General features: G+C 34.0%; 1 long non-coding RNA gene across 2 annotated transcripts in view; it reads left to right on the plus strand.

The window, feature by feature from the left end:
• LOC103262791 overlaps positions 1–20,569 on the plus strand; it is a 58,921-nt gene that overhangs the window by 21,799 nt on the left and 16,553 nt on the right. The window contains exons 1-2 of one of the 2 annotated variants that reach the window (XR_002482101.1): positions 442–479; positions 7,079–7,245. This is a non-coding gene — a long non-coding RNA (uncharacterized LOC103262791). Of the gene's footprint in view, positions 1–441; positions 480–7,078; positions 7,246–20,569 lie in introns of those variants that run through there. The other variant, XR_002482100.1, reaches the window with a different exon arrangement.

Raw genomic sequence — 20,569 nt, forward strand, 5'->3', positions numbered from 1 at the left:
TATTGTAGGGATGAGGTCTCGTCTGCCCAGGCGGGTCTCGAACCCACGGGCTCAGGCAATCCACTCACCTCAGCCTCCCAAAAGCGTGGGATTACAGGCTGAGCCACCGAGCCCGGCTTGTATTATTGTTTTAATTCTAATTCATATGAGGAGGACCCTAAAAGTCTCAAAATTTACTTGTCAAAATGTATGTATTTATTCTTTTCTTTTCCACTTTATTGTATAGTTTCAGGTACAGGTAAGGATTAACTAGAGAAGTAGCTTACATGCAGGTGAGTTTGGACTTTTTTTTTTTTTTCCGAGTTGGAGTCTCACCCAGACTGGAGTGCAGTGGCCCAGACTGGAGTGCAGTGGCTGCTCCTGGACACCCGCAGCATCGACCTGCTGGGCTCTGGCGATCCTTCAGCCTCAGTCTTCCAAATGGCTGGAACTACAGACGCGCACCACCACGCCCGGCTAAGAGTTGGGACTTCTAACTGGTACTCACTCCCCCTGGTAGTAGACATGGTACCCATTGTGTTATTACATACCCTTCTCCCACCTCCTTCCCTGCCTCCCCTAGCTGTGCCTAGCGATTGCCAATCCCATCCTTGTGCTAATGTGACTAATGTTCAGGGTCCATCTATTGAAAACACGTAGTATTCAGTTCTTTATTTCTGTGATAGTTCACCTAGTATGATGGTCTCCAACTCCATCCAAGTTGCTGGGAAGGCCATGATTTTGTTCTCTTTTATGACTGCATAACACTCCATCATGTGTATGTTCTACATTTCTTTATCTAGTCCAATTTCAATGGGCAGCAGGGTTGGTTTCAAGCTCTTGCTCTTGTGAATAGTGTGTCAATAAATGTGCGTGTGCAGGTGTCTTTTTGGTAGTGCAATTGATGTTTCTCTGGGTATATTCCTAGAAAAGGAATTGCTGGATCGTGTGGAAAATCAAGTTTTAGTTCTTTTAGGAAGCATCACACTGTTTTCCATAGAGGTTGAACTATCTCGTATTCCGACCAAGAGTGTAGAAACATTCCATTTTCTCCACACCTGTGCCAGTGCTTGTTGTTTTTTCACTTATTGATAGCCATGCTTACCAGAGTTAGGTGTATCTTATTCTAGTTTTGATTTGCATTTCTCTGATGGTTAGTGAGGCTGAGCATGTTTTCATGTGTCTGTTGCTTGTCTGTCGTCTTTTAAGAAGTGTCTGTTCATATCTTTTGCTCACCTTTTAATGGGGTTGTTTTTTCCTTTCATTTTGAGTTCCTTATAGATCCTGTATGTTAGGCCTTTGTCAGATGCATAATTTGCAAATAATTTTCCCATTCAGTGGGTTGCCTCTTTACTCCCTTGATAGTTTCTTTTGCTTTGCAAAAGCTTTTTCGTTTGATAAGTTTCCACTTGTCTTTCTTAGTTTTTATGGCATTTGTTTTTGGGCACCTCATAAAAAATCATTGCCTACTCCAATGTGCATAATGGTGTTTCCTATATTTTCTTCTAGGATTTTAATAGTTTGAGGTTTTATGTTTAGGTCTTTGATTCATTTTGAGTTGATTTTTATTCATGGTGACATGTAGGGGTCCAGTTTCATTCTTCTACTTGTGCTTAGCCATTTTCCCCAGCAGCATTTGCTAAATGTGGTGTCCTTTCCTCAATGATTATTATTGATGACTTTGTCAAAGATGAGTTGGTTGAGAGATCATGATTTTACTTCTGGAATCTCTGTCCTGTTCCACTGATCTATGTGCCTATTCCTGTACCAGTACCATGTCTTCCTAGTTATTGTAACCTTGTAGTAAAGTTTAAACTCTGGAAGTGTGATACCTTTCACTTTGTTCCTTTTGCACAGGATTCTTTTGTCTATTCATGCTCTTTTTTGTTTCTATATGAATTTCTGTATTGTGTCCAGGTCTGAGAAGAATGATGTTGGTAATTTGAGGGGCATTACATTAAATCTATAGATTGGCCTGGGTAGGATGAACATCTTGACAATATTGATTTTTCCAATCCATAAGCATGGGTTGTTTTTCCATTTTTTTGGTGTCATCCTTGATTTCTTTGAACAGTGTTTTGTAGTTCTCATTGAAAAGTTATTTCACTTCTCTGGTTAGGTGAATGCCAAATCATTTCATTTTGTGTGTGTGTGTGTGTGTGTGTGTGTGTGTGTGTGTTGTGTGTGTCTGTGTGTGTGTGTGACTTTTGTAAATGGAACTGTTTTTTATTTAGTTATCTGCGTGCTTGTTGATGGTGTACAAGAATACAACTGTCTTTTGCACGTTGATTTTATAACTGGAGACTTCAGTGATGTTGTTTATTAGTGTGAGGAGACTTTTGACAGGCGCCTTAGGGTTTTCTTGTTATAGAATCTTATCATCCACAAAGAGGGCCAGCTTAATTTCCTCTTTCCCTATCTGCATACCCTAATTTTCTCTTGCCTGATTGCTCTGGTTAGGACTTCCAGCACTATGTTGAATAGGAAGGGTAAGAGTGGGCATCCTTGTCTTATTCCATCTCTTAGGGGAAATGCTTTTAGCTTCTGCCCACTGAGAAAGATGTTAGCTGGTGGTTTTTCATAGATGATTTTTTGTGTTTTGAGGAATGTTCCTTCTATGTCTAGGTGTTTGAAGGTTTTTATCAAGAAGGGATGTGGATTTTGTCTAATTCCTTTTCTGCATCTAACGAGTTAATCACATGGTTCTTGGTTTTACCTCTATTAATGTGCCAAATTACAGTACCGGTCTTTAAAATGCTGAACCAGCCCTGCATCACAGGAATGAAGCCCGCCTGGTCATGGATGATCCTGGAGACATGTTGTTGAATCTGATTTACTAGAATCCTGTTGAAAATGTTTCCTTCTTCTTCAAGGAGATTGGCTTGTAATTCTCTTTCCTTGTTGATTCTTTGCCAGTTTTAGGTATCAATATAATGTTCGCTTCATAAAATCAGTTGGGAGAGAATTTCATCATTGTCAATTGCCTAGAATACTTTCAATATGATTAGTATCAGATCCTCCTTGTATGTCTTGTAGTATTCAGCTGGGAAGCCTCTAGTCCAGGGCTTTTTTGGTGGGAAGATTTCTTATGACTGAGTCAATTTTCTGGACTGTTATTGGTCTGTTTAGAGTTTCAGTTTCTTCTTGTTTTAATCTTGGGAGGTTGTGTGATGTCAGATGTGTCAGAAAGTCCTCCATTTCCTTTAGAGTTTCTAGTTTATTTGCGTACAGATATTTATAGTAATCTCTGATAATCTTTTGAATTTTGGGGGGGTCAGCTGTGACTTTGCCTTTTTCATTACTAATTGTGTTTATTTGAACTTTCTATCTCTCTCTCTTTTTTGTTATTTTTATTTTTTTAACATAATCTGGCCAGTGGTTTGTCATTCTTATTTATCATTTCAAAGAACCAGCCTTGTTCTTGTTTATTCTTTCTATGATTTTGATATTTTTGCATTCTATATTCTTCATCTGTGACTTTAATTTAGTTAACTGGTTTTCTACTGAAAATAGGGCTTAGATTATCTTTCCTTTCCTTCTCCTTAAGTATGACATTTGATTCTTTACTTGTCATCTTTCTATTTTCTTGATGTGTTTGTGCAATGCTATGAATTTTTCTCTTAACACTGCTATCATGGCATCCCAGAGATTCTGATAAGATGTGTCTTTGTTTTGTTTGGTTCCAGGAATCTGTTTATTTCTGTGTTGATTTCTGTGTTAACCCAGAAGTTGTTCCGCAGAATATTGTTTTGTGTCCATGTCTTTGTGTGTCTTGGAGGTATCTTGCTGGTGGTAATAATTACTTTTATTCCCCTGTGAGCTGATAAGATGCATGATATTATTTCAATCTTTTAAAATTTGTTCATGCTTTGTTTATGCCCAAGAGCGTGATTTATTTTGGAGTACTTTACATGTGCTGATGAGAAGAATGTATACTCTGTAGTTGTTGGGTGAAGTGTTCTGTAGATGTCTATTCAATCCATTTGATCAAGTGTCATGCTAAAGATCACTATCTCCTTGGTTTTTTGTCTCTATTATCTGTCTAGGACCGTTAGTGGGGTACTTAGTTTTCCAACTATGTTTGTGTGTGTGTGACAATGTCCTCTCTTAGTTTACTTAGCAATTGCTTTTAAAAATCTGGTGCTTCTGTGTTGGGTGCATATGTATTTAAGATGAATATATATATATATATATATATTGGTGAATTGCACCTTTTATTCTTTTGTAGTGTCCTTCTGTATCCTTTTTAACCTTTGGTGGTTTGAAGTCTTGTCTGATATTAGAATAGCAATTCTGCCTCTTCTGTTTTCCATTTGCCTGAAAGTTCATTTTCTAGCCTTTAAAATTGAGCCTGTGGGTGTAGTGTGTAATGAGAAGAGTTTTCTAGAGGCAGCAGACTGCTGGATCATGCTGCTTTATTTGTTTGCCACTCTATGCCTCTTTAGCAGTGCATTGGATCCATTCACATTCTAACCAATTATTGAAAGGTGAGAGTTTATTCTTGTCAGAGGCCTCTTAGGGATTTGATTTGCTTCTTTTTCACTTTTGTATTTATATATGTGTATATGTTCATTTTTGTGAGTATTCTGTATGCTCTGTTCTGTTAACTCTGTTCTTGCCTGCACTTTTGTGCTGGTTATGACTATTCTTTGTGTGTTTATGTGTGTGTGTGTGTGCAACATCTTCTTAAGCATCTCCTGAAGGGCTGGTCTGGAAGTGGCATATTCTCTTAGGGATTGATAGCTGTGAAAAATTGTAGTTCTTCCTGGCAGATGAAGCTTAGTATGGTAGGGCAGAAATTCTTGCCAGGAATTGCTTATCTTTCAAAACATTAAAGTTTGGACTCCCGTCCCTTCTAGATTTGTAGTGTTTCTGCAGATAAGTCTGGAACAATTATGATGGGTCTTACCCAGTAAGTGGTCTGACCTTTCTCTCTTGCTGCTTTAAAAATTGTTCTTTCAAGCTTACTTTGAGGAAGTGAGTTACTATGTGTCTTAGGGTGGTCTTCTCATGTGATACCTTGTGGGAGTTCTCTGAATCTCTTGCACTTAAATGGTTACCTACTTAGCAAGATGTGGAGAATTTTATTAGATGACTTCAAGGAATGCTTGTTCCACGATGATCTTGGTTTCTCTTTCTGCTTCAGGGATACTAATAAAGCATAGATTTGACTTCTTAAAGTAGTCGCTTATCTCACCAAGGCTCATTATTTTTTATTCTTTTTTCTATGTTTTTGACCGATAGGATCAGTTCCATATGTTGGTCTACAAGCTCTGAGGTTCTTTCCTCTGCTTCTTCCTATGCTTGTTAATGTGTTTTTAACTTTCAGAATATAGTTTTTCCTTTCCAGTATTTCAGAATTATTCTTTTTGAAATTGGCTTACTCTGCTTTTATTTCCTATAGGAATTTGGTGACTTTCACTTCTAGATTCTTGTTATTCTTTTTATTCATTTTAGCCATACACTCTCCTAGTTCTGTGACTGTCATCTAGAATAGGTTGTTCTGTGGGAATTCCATTGTTTGTGCACTGTTAGCTGCTGCTTTCTTCAGGTGCCCTCTCTTTGAGATGCTGAGAATGTCCTGTTTTGTTTTGTTTTTCCTTATTTGTGCAACTCAACTCTTCCCTCTCTATCTTTTCTTTCTGGTGTTGTTTCTCTGAAGCTAGTTAGCGTACCTCTTTTCTAGGGTCCTTTCTGTCATTCAATGTAGAGCACTCAATGAGGGGAGACAGAGGGCTTCACTTCTGTTCTGTGCTCCATCCTGGACTATGCTGACAAAATGCATGCTCTTGGAAACTTGAGCACAGGTTTGTTCTCCATTCTGCTTGGGATCCTGTTGACCACCACTGTACCCTGACCAGGACACAGGAAGCACTCTGCACCTAATAAGGAGGAGGAGGGTGTGTGAGTAAGAGAGTAGCAGCTACAGTTTGCAGATTTGTGTCTTTTCTCTATATACTGGCCATATGACATTAGACAAATTCTCAATTCTCTGAACCTATAAAAGACACCAGAGGGGTTATGACTTTTTTCCATAGCAAAAACATGGTGATCCAAATAGTTAATTAACTAACAATCAGTTGACTGTTGAAAAATACAATGAGTTCATCTGGATTGCCAGGTGTCTTGATGGAATTTAACTCCTATTATTCAAAAGTGCAGCATAAGCAGTCTCCCAAAACCAATGTGAGACAATGGATCTCCTGTCTGAAGAGTCTGAAGAGTCAACTGTTGTTGGGTTTTGAGATGTACCATGGGGACAGCTTCTAATTAAAATTCTTGATGCAGGTATTATTTCAGTCATTCTTTTATTAGATGTATTTGTAACATGAAAGCATTTGTACTAAATATAGCATTCCTTCTCCAAACACTGCCACTTAAAGCTCATAGCTTTTCTCTTTTCAGATTTCCTGTTGAATAAACTCTCTTACTTGGGTAGTTATTCAGGAAGTTAGTGAATGCAGGAATATATCCATTATATGAACTTGATCCATAGATCCTCAGTTTCTTCATTTATTAATGAGGGAGGAATGCAAATTGAAAAACTTCTGTGATACCTAGTTGTTAAAATACATCTGCTTTGCCACCAAGTGAAGATAATCAGTCAATAATTATTAAAATAAATCAATCAAGACTTAAAGGTGCTCTAAAGGAGAACACTTGGATTTGAAAGGTCAAAAAGTCCATTTTCTTTTTCTATCATTCTAGATTTTAAAACCAAAAATTCTGTAATTTATAGATATTGCTTACAGAAAACCTCTATTACAATAGAAATAATTGCCATGAGCTCTTGCCACCCCTTATATCACACTAATACTATAAAGCATGTCAGATTTATTAAACATTATACATTTGACCTCTGGGGATGCAGAAAGATAAAAATGACTTAAGCCTAACTTTTCCTTATTGTTTGAGTTGTCCAGTTTCATATGAGACATGGTCAGGTAATTGGATGATACTGGTCATGTGTAAGGTGAATTAGATAAGTGTTGCCAAAAGGTTGTCAAAAATTTATGAAGACAAGGTAAAGGGCTGATTTTAATCAAATTTGTCTACTTTATATGACATTTTTATCTAAATACAGACTTTATCTTTCTAGGATCCCTCCAGTTAATCAGAACTGATTTCATCGACAACTTGTTCTGGTTAATTACCTCAGCGTTTTAACTGAATGCCCCAAGGTATTGATGTAGTCAACGACCACTTCAAGCCTCAGAATATTAGAAATCTTGGCAGAACTCTGGAGACAGTTCATCAATATCTAAGGTATTTATTATTTTTTAAAACTGTACAAAGTCTATAGACACACGGATAATGACATGACAGTTTTTTAACGGTATGAGTAACTGAAGATTTCTTATAAACTGAAAGACATTTTCTTCCTAATACTTAAGCTATATACTTTGAACAAATATTAGCGTAATCTTTTTATAAGATAAAGCTCAAGTGACTATTTCATACAATCCTTAGACTTTTAACATAAAACACAGTATTTTATTGTTAACAGTTATTTGAGGCATTGAATTGGGAAATAAGATTCTCATAGCATAGTAGATAGATCCTTTAGCATGGACATCAGAAAATATAAATGTGTATTTTCAAGTTGACAGCCTGTGCTCTGTGTGGCCTTTGTGTCTGGTACATTGTGGTTGTGGTACTTCAGTCTGATTGCATGACTTGTGGTTATATGGTTTGGTAATACTCAATCTCAAGTTTAAGCCATTGTGTCTGCTTATCAATGGAACGTTTGCAGCCAAAATCCTAAACATTTGTCCTCTTCTCTTACTCACTATTCTTTTTATTGTACATAAATAAATCTTTTTAGTGCAATATGGTGTCACTTCCTACTGGAACTTTTACTAACTCTTCTCTTGTTTTCATACTGAGGTGGTTGCATGTGCTCCCCATGTCACGAAGATGAACATAACTCTTGTGTTTCCCAATATAGTCTCAATTTAAGTCTGTTTCCTTAGCGAAATTATTAGACCACTGTTACTCACAATGAACTAGTTTGTACAATACAAGAGGGAACCCTCAAAACCCCAGAATTTATTTATAAAAATGTGTGCTTATTCTGTCATATTTAAACTTCAGCCACCTTCAAACTACTCTCTGATGCAATACACGTCTCAGGATTTCTTTCCACTGCTTAAACTTGTTAATTTTGATGCCTTTCTTGTCAATTTTGATGCCTTAGTGCTTTTGCTATTTTTTGTTACACCTCTTGTCAAAATGTTTCCCTTTGAGCATGTTTTTTCATCTGGGGAAGCACAAAGGTAAGATCAGGCAGATAGGAAAAGTGAGATAAGGGGATCACGTTGCTTTTGGTCAAATACGCTGAACACCTAGCACAGTGTGGGCAGGTACATCGTCATGATGGAAGAACTAGTCACCTGGTTTGCCACAACTTGGGACATTTCTTCCACAAATCATGATACAACCTTCTCAAGACTTCCAGATAAAAACTTTGGAGGAGCAAATTCTGAGTGTACTATAAAGGGCCTGCCTTCCAAAAAGATAATTTCAGGGTTTTTTTGGGGGGAAGCGGTTCCCCCTTGTAAATGACATAGTTGCCCTATACAGTTTCCTCTTATTATTGCTGTCCTTCCATTGATAACTCTATTCTTACTGACAATTTATGTGTTTTCTCCAGAGGAATGTCAAATCTGTAGTATCAGGTAAATTATATCTTATTTGTTCCAGTATCACCAGAATTTTTAGTGTCTAGCTGTTGGGGCTAAGATTCAGGCATGGATGATGTTACTCTAAAGGTTTCTGCTAATAAATGGACAATTTTTAAACTCTATGTTTATATTATAAATCAGGTCCATAAGTGTTGATTATACCTCATAAATTTTTAAAAAATGTATGCATATATTATATATAATAGATATAATATAATATGTATAATGTACATAGATATAAAATATACAGAGTGGATTCAATTATTTTCTGCACCTCATTAAATCATATTGACTCCCTACTAGAATATATGTGACCATTGAACAAATGACCAAAGGGGATGTATAAAATGTTCCTTTGATATAGAAAGACTTATTCTGAAGCAATGATTAGAAAAAATGATTGTTTCTTTTTGTTAAAATTATCCCCCGACCACAATATTAAAAAAGGAAAATAAGAAAAGTAGACACTTGGTATATTAATGAGCATTTTTTAAATAATGAATTTAGGTATATGTTGTCAATGTTATAGAAATTTCATCCACATATTCCAAGGTCTTCTTGATTCAGGTCTTGAAATTTCTTTCTAACCCCTAGAAACCATATTCTATGGAAATACAAACATTAATATATCATGAAATTAAAATTATGTCTGTGTAAATAAGAGTAATAATTCATTCCATTCATATTGTGATTGAAAGAAAATCAAAACTTTGACATATATTGCCTCATTTTTTTTTAATTTACAAAGACCTTGTGAGATAAATAGCAAAGATAATACCAGTGACATCTGAAACTGGTTCAAGTTTGATAACCAATTAGTCTTTGTAATAGCTATAGCATTATAGTACCAAAAAAAAAAAAAAAAGAATTACTTTCAGAACTTCAGAGACTAGAATGCAGAAATACTTGGAAAAGTTTTTTCTTTCTTTTCTCCATCCTCTCTATTTTCATAGATCTAACTAATCACTTTATGTCTTAAACACTGAATGATACCATAAGGCATGTCAAGAATAACTTGGTTTGGAGAAGGGGGAAATGGAGTGTACTATGACTTGAATATATCTTCTGAAGTACATGTGTTGGAAATTTAATCCTCATTGCAGCAGTGTTTAGAGTTGGAGCCTAGTGAGAGGCATTTAGGTCATGAAGGTTCTACCCTCAGGAATGGATTAATGCTGATTATTAAAGGATTGAGGCTTCCAGTATAGTCTATTGCTCTCTTTCATGTACATTATCTCTCTCATCCATGTAATGACTTATGTCATGTTATGACACAGCAAGAAGGTCCTCACCAAATGCCAATGCCATATTCTTGGACTTTCCAGGCTCCAGAACTGTAAGCAAATACATTTCTGTTTATTGTACATCCCTCAGTCTCAGATATTCTGTTCCATCAGTTGTACTAACCGTATATTAAAATAAACTGAGATGGAATGAATCCTGTTTATTTTTTATTTTTTTCAAACTATATAAAGTTTATTTTAATCTATTTCTAATGAGGAAAATTAAAACTTCATTTATATTTATGTACTCAGTACAATGGCAATCAAAGTTTACTTTATTGGTGCTGCATTTGTATCAAAGTCAGGACTGTTTTCTGAAAAATCATGTCTCTGGCTTGGTTGAACTAGATATGAGTATCTAAAAATTGAGAGAGATCACCCAAATATTTAATAGTGAAGTGTTTGCACTTGAACAAAAAAGTGAGGCTAATCATTCTTAGTTAAGAGTGATTTTAAAATCAAGTATAGTTTTAATAACATTCAAGATATAAAAATAAGACCATTTTAGTATAATCTTTTGACTCAGGCTGTAGTGTCACAAAAGAAATGTATTAAATGTTGAGTGCATTCTAGAAAAATACATTAACTTTATTACATTTAAAATTGAATTATTTTATAACGAACAACCTTATTGAAAGGTAATTTTAAAATAATGAATTAGTTAATATTGGTTATCCATTCAGCTTTCTAGTTTACAGTAGTCGTATCTTAACCAAATGTTAAATTCTCACGGAGGTTTTCCTGAACCACCTGCCTAAGTAGTCCACTGTGTCCTTTTGAAATTACGCTCCAGTATTTTCCTTTGTAGAACTCATTACTGTTTTATTATAAAATAGCATTTTTTTCCTGTATGGAACTCATTACCACCTTAACCCTTGCCATTTTTATATTTATCAAATAATGTATCGCATTCCCTAACTAGAATATAAGCCAAATTAAGGGAGAAGATCTTAATGTATTTTTATGAGCATATCACCTAAGAGACACCAAATGTTTCTCAATATGCTCAAATTTAATGAGTAAATGAGTATTTGAATGATTAACAATTATTACAATAAAATTTGAGTGATGTAAAAAGGTGGAATTTGAAACAGATAAACCTAGATTCTAATTGTGGTCAAATTATTCAATCTCTTTTCTGCTCAGCTGTTTCATCTTTTAAAATGGGACAATAATGTCACCTATAACATATATACAATGATGCCATTAAAATGCTCATTTTATATTGTCATTATGAATATATTTTTGTTTTCAAGTTTACAAACTTTTTTTTAAAGACACAGTATAAAATTTTAGTAGCAGGTCCCATCAAACTTCCTAGATTCAAATGTTTAGAAAGTTTATGTTTTTGAGCAATTTATTCAATTTCGCTATGTCTCTACTTTTTTATCTGTAAAAAAGAGCTGCAATAGGAGATTTTAAGAGAATGGAGTTTATTATTTAATTATTAGTTACTTTTAATTTTTATATTGATAATCTATTTATTATTAATTTATTATCCAAGAAACATAGTGTTTATTTGTAGTATTCATAGTAATATTTATAGTTTTTATTATCTTATTTGACTTTTTGTAGAAAGTTGTGATTTGAACTTGTTAATTTTGTAGTACTTGCAGAAATTCCAAATAGCTATGAGCAGTGAAATATACTGTTATGTGAATGAATGTTCAGGAGAATGGTCTATATTTGCAATCCTTATTTACAGATGGTCTTAGATAATTCCAGCTACTATATTAAAGTATCATAAACAGGGTGGCTTATTATCAATAAAAATTATTTCTCACAGTTGAGCTGAGATGTTGAATATCAGATATTGACAATTTTGGTGTCCGGTGAGGGCCTGTTCTAAGGTTCATAGATGGCACTTTCTAGTTGTGTCCTTGTATAACATGAGGACAAAACAACTCTATGAGACCTGCTTTACAAGGTAATTAATCCTATTAATGAGGGTTATGCCCGCATGATCAAATCACCTCCTGAAGACACCCCTACCTCCGGATACCATCACATTGATAATAGGCTTTCAACATAAGAATGGGGTGGGGGACAACAATATTTATATAATAACAAATGATAATCATAAAACAATAGATGCAAACATATGTGAATATATATATATATTTATATATATATATTTATTTATTATTATTATTTTTTTTGAGTTGGAGTCTCACTCTGTCGCCCAGACTGGAGTGCAGTGGCCGCTCCCGGCCACTGCAGCCTCGACCTGCTGGGCTCTGGTGATCCTTCCACCTCAGCCTTCCGAGTAGCCAGAACTACAGGCACACACTACTATACCCAGCTAGTTTTTTTGATTTACTAGAGAGGAGAGCTCGCCACGTTGTCCGGGCGGGTCTTGAACCCACAGCTTCAGGCAATTCACTCGCCTCGGCCTCCCAAAGTGCTGGAATTACAGGCTGAGTCACCGAGCCCGGCCCCTATGTGAATATTAAATGAAAGTATATTTAATGAAAACACAAAATAATGATAGAATTGAAAGAGTAAGGATTTTGAAAAAGGGAAACAAGAATTTTATCCAGAACTGAAAAGTCTGAGAGTTGAAAGAAGAAGAAAGTAACTATAGTATTATGGGAACCAAGAAGACATGCTTAATAGGGAGTGGGAAATGACAGAACTTTTTGGAGCTCAAGTAAAGGATGTTTGGAAAAGTGACCACTGTCATGGTCAGTAAGGAAATCAGTATTCTTTTGAGTATAAAAATCATAACACGAAGGGATGAGGAGTTACTGAAATGTGAAGATGTAACAACAGCAAAACAGCATAAGAAATTTGATAGGCGGGAAAATAGTAAGGAAGTAACGCTTGCTTGAAGAAGGATTTCAAAATTTTCTGTTATTTAAGACAAAACGTACTTGAGTTCACTTATATACTCATGGGAATTAATGGCGAAACTTCAAAAAATTGACTAAACATAGTTACATGGAAAGGACAATTAAAGGTGTTTACTCTGATAGAACCAGATTAAATCAGAAAAAGGTCATTAACTTTTAGAGAAGAGGGAAAGAAATAAAGATTGGAACAGGAATTTTCAGATATTGGATAAAAATGCATGCCTTACACTGTCTCATTCCTAGCATGCATCAAAATCAGATGCAGTCACTTGGTTTTTGCATTGCTTTCATGCATCTTTCAAAAATCAGTTATGTGATTCTATATTATGTTTCTTTCTTACTTCAATTTTCTGCTTTCCTCCTTTCTTTATATTTTATTTTATTTTTATTGTGGCAAAAAGACCTTGAGGTGGATTACAGAGATTAATGAAATGCCTCAATATGGCAAGACAAGGAGGAGTATAAAGGATAAACGAAAAAAGAAACAGAAGGATTTAAAATGGAGATAGAAATGGGATTAGCATAAAAATATGCATGCAAAATTCCTGTGCAATTTCTAAACCCAAACCCTAAATTTGGCATTAAGTTTTCTTACTGCTCATATGAATGGGAAATAAATATTTGTTAAATGATATGTATTGTATGTGAAATATAGGCAAATCCCTAGGAGAAATAAAAATTGTGTGATATGTGGAGTATACTCATGAGTATTCATAAATAAAATCCTGAATAAAGAAAAGCGAGAGCATTTTAACAGACTATTAGAGTCTGCATGCAGATAAATTTAAAATAATTACATTGCTACTTGTGTAATGACATTCTATTGAAATAAATGTCTGACATTTTATATATATGTGTATATATATATACATACATATATATAATATATATGTTTCTGATTTCATTAATCCAGGGTAGATTTTAGATAAAATGTGAAAATAGACTGCATAATTTTAAATTTTTTAAAAAGATTATTTATCTTAGATATTTTATTTGATATTACATGATTAAAAATTGAATTTTTTTTTTTTTTTTGAGTTGGAGTCTCACTCTGTCACCCAGACTGGAGTGCAGTGGCCTCTCCCGGCCACCGCAGCCTCGGCCTGCTGGGCTCCAGCGATCCTTCCGCCTCAGCCTTCCGAGTAGCCGGAATTACAGGCATGCACCACCACACCCAGCTGATTTTTTGATTTATTGTAGAGATGAGGTCTCGCTGCCCAGGCGGGTCTCGAACCCGCGGGCTCAGGCAATCCACTCACCTCAGCCTCCCAAGGCGCGGGATTACAGGCTGAGCCACCGAGCCCGGCTCTAAAAATTGAATTTTTTAATGCCTGGTTTTTACCTATGTCACAGCTTGCTGTAATTTTAGTGAAAAAATATATGCATAATCAGTCAGTTAAGTTGAGTAAGTGTTAAATTTTAGAAACTACCAGAAACACATGCTTGGAGTAAAACTGACAGAACACACATGGTCATGGCCAAAATCCATCATAGCAAACTTTTTGAGTTAACATAAACGTTTAAGGGAAAACAAAGTTCTATTACGTATATTGCTATTACTGTACTTCCAACCTTGGAAAGTTTAGGACAATCTTAAACCTTAATTTTCCTAGATGATTTAAAAACCCTTAGTAAAAATAAATTTCAATTTTGAGCACTATTACTTTGCTACAATCCATTATACCACTAATTATAAACTATTTTCAAAATTAAGCCAGAAACTGAAATATTTGATTTTTGTTTTAATCATTAACTATAAATCACTTAAAGCTTTTGAACATCTAATAATAATAATTTGTCTATTAATTATTAGACAGCAGGGCAGTTTTCTTTTAAGACTCTTCAAATACCAAATTTTTAAAAGCATGCTGTTTTGATATCAGAAGATGCTTATTTTCTTTTTTCTATAGTAGAAAATATTACTTCAGATTATTATAGATCATGTTTAAAGAAAATAAGAAGGAGGTCACAGGTCTGAGGTGATTTCTGTACCTTGACCTCTTTTAAACAAAAACTGAAACTTAATATTGAGGCATTTCTTATAACTGACTTAGAAAAATGAACCCTCAGTTCAACACAAACAGACAACCAGTTAATTTATTATATAACTAGGGATTCCCCCATATTACCATACCCAAATAAGGCAAATATCTAACTGTAGTCAGTCAAGTAACTTATTTACTCTACTGTTATATTCATTCTGTAAATGCTCACATTGCTCATGGGAGCTCTCTGAACTGTTTTCATATTTGGTGCTGCCCAATTCATGAATTGTTATTTCTTCAAATAAACTCTATCAAATTTATTTTGCCAAAGAGGATTTTTTTCTTTGCAGTCATAAGAAAAAAAAAAAAGAAAGAAAGAAATTGAGAAACCTAGAACATATCCCTGATTTACTCTGTGGAAGTTTGTAACTCAGGTCTAAATGCCATTCATAATTATGGTCATTTGATACAGAGTTAAAAAGCTGTGTCTGTGGATTTCAATAAAAAGGGTTATCCTAGGTATATATGACCTATGTCATTATTTCTTGTCCATAAGATCAAGAGCTAAGTAAAAAGGCACTGGATCTATAAACAAACTAGATTACTGTTTATACATTTCTTCACAAACTCGTAAGAACTGGCACAGCACTCTATAATGCACTAGCTTATAGCTACAGGATGGCAGTTCTTCTTAAAAAATGTTAGCATGTGAATAATAAAATTGAAGTTTATTGCTTAGAAAGATAGCATACTATTTGGACAGGATGCCTGTAATTTGAAAGTGTCATCTTTGTCTCTAAAAATGAGGGAGTGTGAGAAAAACTATATTCTAATTCAAAACAATCAGTTCATGCTATTTCTTAAGATGTGATCAAAGACAGCAACTCACAATTCAGAATGATACTTGAACAGTTTTAAGAACATTACATGCCTTTGCTCATTTAATCCTCATTATGTCATGATTATTTTAGGATTTTATAATCCTTGTAATAATATGACCAAATTGAAAATAGGGCCTGAAGTAACTTACCCAAAATTACTCAGATTTTTAAATCTTGTTACAACAGGGTAAGATTTAAAATAACTGGATAGTACTGTGGCTGCAGAATCTATGCGTGTAAACTCTAATCAGTGAATCTCCTCCTTGTGCAGAGAGCAATAATATTATACTGTCAATAATGTCTAATGATATAAACATTAGCCATAAGGGACCATGAGCACTTAAAATGTGGCCAGTCAGAAGTGAGCTGTGTTGTGAGTAGAAAACACTCATGAGATTTTTAATACCTAGGATTAAAAAATGATGTAAAATTTTAAGATATTTCAACACTGGTTATTTTACAATAATTGCATATGAAAATATTTGGGATATAATGAGTTAAATAAGACAACAATATATTTAGAATTAATTTTATTGTTTCTTTTTCTTTCTTTTATAATGTGTTAACATTTTTTAACATGATAGGTAGGAAGTCATATTATAGAATTTAAAGAAATATTTGATAAATTAATTGATATGTAGACATTGGTTGATACATTATAGCTAATTTTTTTATTAGAATGCCAAATTTTTGTTCAAGGTACAGGCACCAATATTTTAGTTTTGGTGATAGTCTGTGTCTATGGGACAAGGATACTATTTTTTTTTAATTAAAAATATTTTTAAGCCAGGCTTGGTGGCTCAGCCTGTAATCCCACGCCTTTGGGAGGCTGAGGTGAGTAGATTGCCTGAGCCCGCGGGTTCGAGACCCACCTAGGCAACGAGACCTCATCTCTACAATAAATCAAAAAATCAGCCGGGCATGGTAGCACATGCCTCTAATTCCGGCTACTTGGAAGGCTGAGGCGGAAGGATTGCGGGAGTGACTGGGAGTGGCCACTGCACTCTAGTCTGGGTGACAGAGTGAGACTCCAACTCAAAAAATATATATATTTTTAAATCTGCTTTAAGGAAATATGATTCACATACTGTCTGTGTACATGTATATACTCTGTGAGTATATACATACTGTATAAACTATATATATTTAATGTATACAAAATGATGACCTTGTAGATAAATATATGTTTATAAAAATATCACACAATCTGTGCCATAAATATACCCACCACCTCCAAATTTAGCAGAATATTAATAATAAAATAAAACGGTAGCATTTGATTGAATGCTTACCAGGTGCTTGTCACTATTCTAACTTTTTATTTGTATTACCTCATTCAATATTAACAACTGTGTCATATTGGTATTATTGATAACCTCACTTCACAAATGGGAGAAGTAGAGCCAAAGAGTACAGATAAAATTCTGAAGGTCAAAAAATTAGTAACTGGTGGAAGTAGAATTCAAACCCAGGCAAAGTTCAGGTACATAAGGACAAATACATAAATAAAGTAATCAATGTAGGGTAGGACGGTCCATTTTCCAATGTTCCAATCTTGTCCTTTAGCTCCTGGAGTAACCTTGGCCAAAGCCAGTACCTATTTTGACTAACAGTTTGTTCATCGGTGAAATGAAGGGATCTGAACAACCTTTACAATTTTGTGTAATACCAAAGTGTGAAAATAAAATATGGACTTAACCTTTCTTTCTAGGATTTTATACCCAAATCTCTCATACCAATTGTACACCACAGCCAAAATGAATTATTAGCTTATTTTTAAATATACCCAAGATGTTATTTCCTACTCCTTATGCATGCTGTTCTCTCCATTTGCATGTCCTTTCCTTCATCTTTCACAATGGAAACTTTTTATTTTCAGTGTTCTCATCAGTCTCTACAACCTTTATTTATGAAGAATTCTGTTTTGTATTATTCAGCTACATGTGACTTATCTGACTTTTGAATAATAAACACATTTTTAATTTCTTTTGGAATATATCTCACTTCACATTATGATTATTGTATGCCCACCTAACAATTACTCGTTTATAACTTACTTCATGTTGAATATCATGGTTTACTCCTTTGTTTATTTTCTGCCTTTTACATTGGTCATAAGTGCTTCAATATATTTCTCAGACTAAATAGCATCTTCATCTGACTACTAACATATCCAATGTGGTAATTACTCTCTGTTTCCATAAGGAAAGAGACAGACAAATAGATAGAAAGATAAATCTGTGGATAGTTAAAAATTTCCCTTGTAAAAAGCTATGAGAGTCAAAACATTTTTTAAAATTTTAATTCAGAGTCTCACTCTGCCCATCAGGCTGGAGTGCAATGACAAAATCACCACTACACTTGGCTATTAATTAATTTATTTATTTATTTTACAGTTTAGTCTTGCTGTGTTTCTGAGGCTGATCTTGAATTCTTAGGCTCAGGCAGTCCTTTCACCTTTGCTTCTCAACATGCTGATGTTACAGATGTGAGCCACTGTGCAAGGCTAATATTTTTGAAACTCATCGTAATTTATATACCTTCTTTTTTTTCCTAGCCAGAAAAAATATTGAATGTACACATGTATTCTAATAATGATGCACATAATACAATATCAAATTGTTTATCCAATATTGATATCTAATAGTATATTTTCAGTATCTAATCTTAATGCAATAAAAAGTAATTACATATGTGGCACATTTACAGGCTCTCCGTATAGTAAATTATAGAACCAGAGATATATTTTAGACATTTTTCAGTTCTCTATATTAAGATAAATCGGAAAATTTACCAGAAAAAAAATAACTTTTAGATCAAAATATTGAGCCTTAAAATTATTAAGTGATTCCAAATCTAGAATTATTTAGGTGGAGTCACATAGGACATATTGCAGAGATTTGCAAATTTGGTTTCAATTAACATATTTTGTACATAAATTTTTTGGGGGTATTATAAGGCAGATTGACAAAAATCCTGTGTTAAGAATTTACCCATTTTTAATAATTTGTTAAGCAGTATTAATAATTTTAATATTAATAAAATTAATTCAATTTTATTAAGAAAACTTGTATAGTTATTCTTGTTAAATTTATTATTTTATAAATAAATCAAATATTTTAGTCATAAAATATCTTGCAATGATATGTATAAACAGTATAAGACATGTCTTCAGATTTTGAAGTATTACTTGGCCAAAAGTATTGAATACAGAACTTGTTAGAACTTCTATTAGTAGGTTTACATATAAAGGGTAAAGAAACTTTACCTATATGTTGCTTTAGTTGTACATGGAGTCCAGAATGTATATATGCATACACATTATATAAATTTATATTTCAAATATGTTTTGATATATTTATTATTATTTACTTTCTGAAAGTTATAAATGTGTAAAAACTATACACATTTTTGTGTGCATATGTATGTGTGTCTGAGTGTGAACTGTATGTTATTTTCTGTTTTCTTAGAGTCCATTGAAGTGGAAGACAATTTACATTTTACATTTACAATTACATTTTAAACAATCCCATTTTTCTGCAGGTCTTTATATATTATGTGACAGGAATTGAAATTGACAGTAACCATGAAGAGAAGAAATTTTCATATAATAGGCATTTACAATATTGAAACACTGAATCCAAAAAAATTTGAGAAATCACATTGTTCTATCTTAACTTGATTCTCTCTCTATTCACCTCCCAATACAGAAGGAGAGGTATGAATAGCAGTTAATTTGCTACCTTTGTCTTTCAGAATATAATCTTTGTTGAATAAATGAAAAATATTGTCCAATTTTGCAGTAACAGGAGAATCCAGAATGATATTTTATTCATATTATCGCACATAATAATAAAATGATTCCAGTAATTATACTTTATTCATTGATATAAACTTCTTGCAATTAATTATATACACTGCTTGATTATGCTTAGATTATGTTTAATATTATAATATATTTATAAACATTTTAAATGATAACTTGTACAGCATTAACAGATAAATAATTATCCACAGATATATATTTTATACATTAATAGATTTTAAATAGATATGCTGTTTTAACATATCTATAGTTACATGGAATACAAATTAAATTAGACTGGAACTGGTTCCTCATTAGTATTTATGATGAATAATATATTTTATATTTTATCTTATATTACACATTTTATCTTATATTTTATCTTATGGCATGCAGAAATACCAATATTTTAAGGCAAGTCAGCTCTATTTGATAGGAAATTTGCCATTAAGACATTATGTATGAGCCGGGCTTGGTGGCTCAGCCTGTAATCCTTGGGAGGTTGAGGTGAGTGGATTGCCTGAATCCGCGGGTTCGAGACCCGCCTGGGCAACTTGGCGAGACCTCATCTCTACAATAAATCAAAAAATTAACTGGGTGTGGTAGCGCACGCCTGTAGTTCCAACTACTTGGAAGGCTGAGGCGGAAGGATCCCTGGAGCCCAGCAGGCGAGGCTGCGGTGGACGGGAGCGGCCACTGCACTCCAGTCTGGGCGACAGAGTGAGACTCCCAACTCAAAAAAAATAAAAATAAAAATTATGTATGTACAGGAGACAGATTAATCTGTGCTCAAATTTAAAAGCATATTTGTTAATTTAATTTGCATTTCAATTACATGTTTAAGTTAAATCCAGACTTCATGAAAAATCACATGGAGCACATTATACTTTTTTATCTATAATTTCTCATTTTCTCTTGGCTTTTCTGTCTATATCTATTAATACTTCTTTGTAACATTCGCTAAGAATCCACAGTTTTTGTGTTTTTCATGAACTTTTTATATGAAATATATGAGGCCAGGCTCGGTGGCTCAGCCTGTAATCCCAGCACTTTGGGAGGCCGAGGTGAGTGGATTGGCTGAGCCCGCGGGTTCGAGACCC

Source organism: Carlito syrichta, unplaced genomic scaffold (genome assembly GCF_000164805.1).
Source record: "Carlito syrichta isolate Samal-C Ts95f unplaced genomic scaffold, Tarsius_syrichta-2.0.1 Scaffold304612, whole genome shotgun sequence".
Taxonomy (NCBI): Eukaryota; Metazoa; Chordata; class Mammalia; order Primates; family Tarsiidae; genus Carlito; species Carlito syrichta.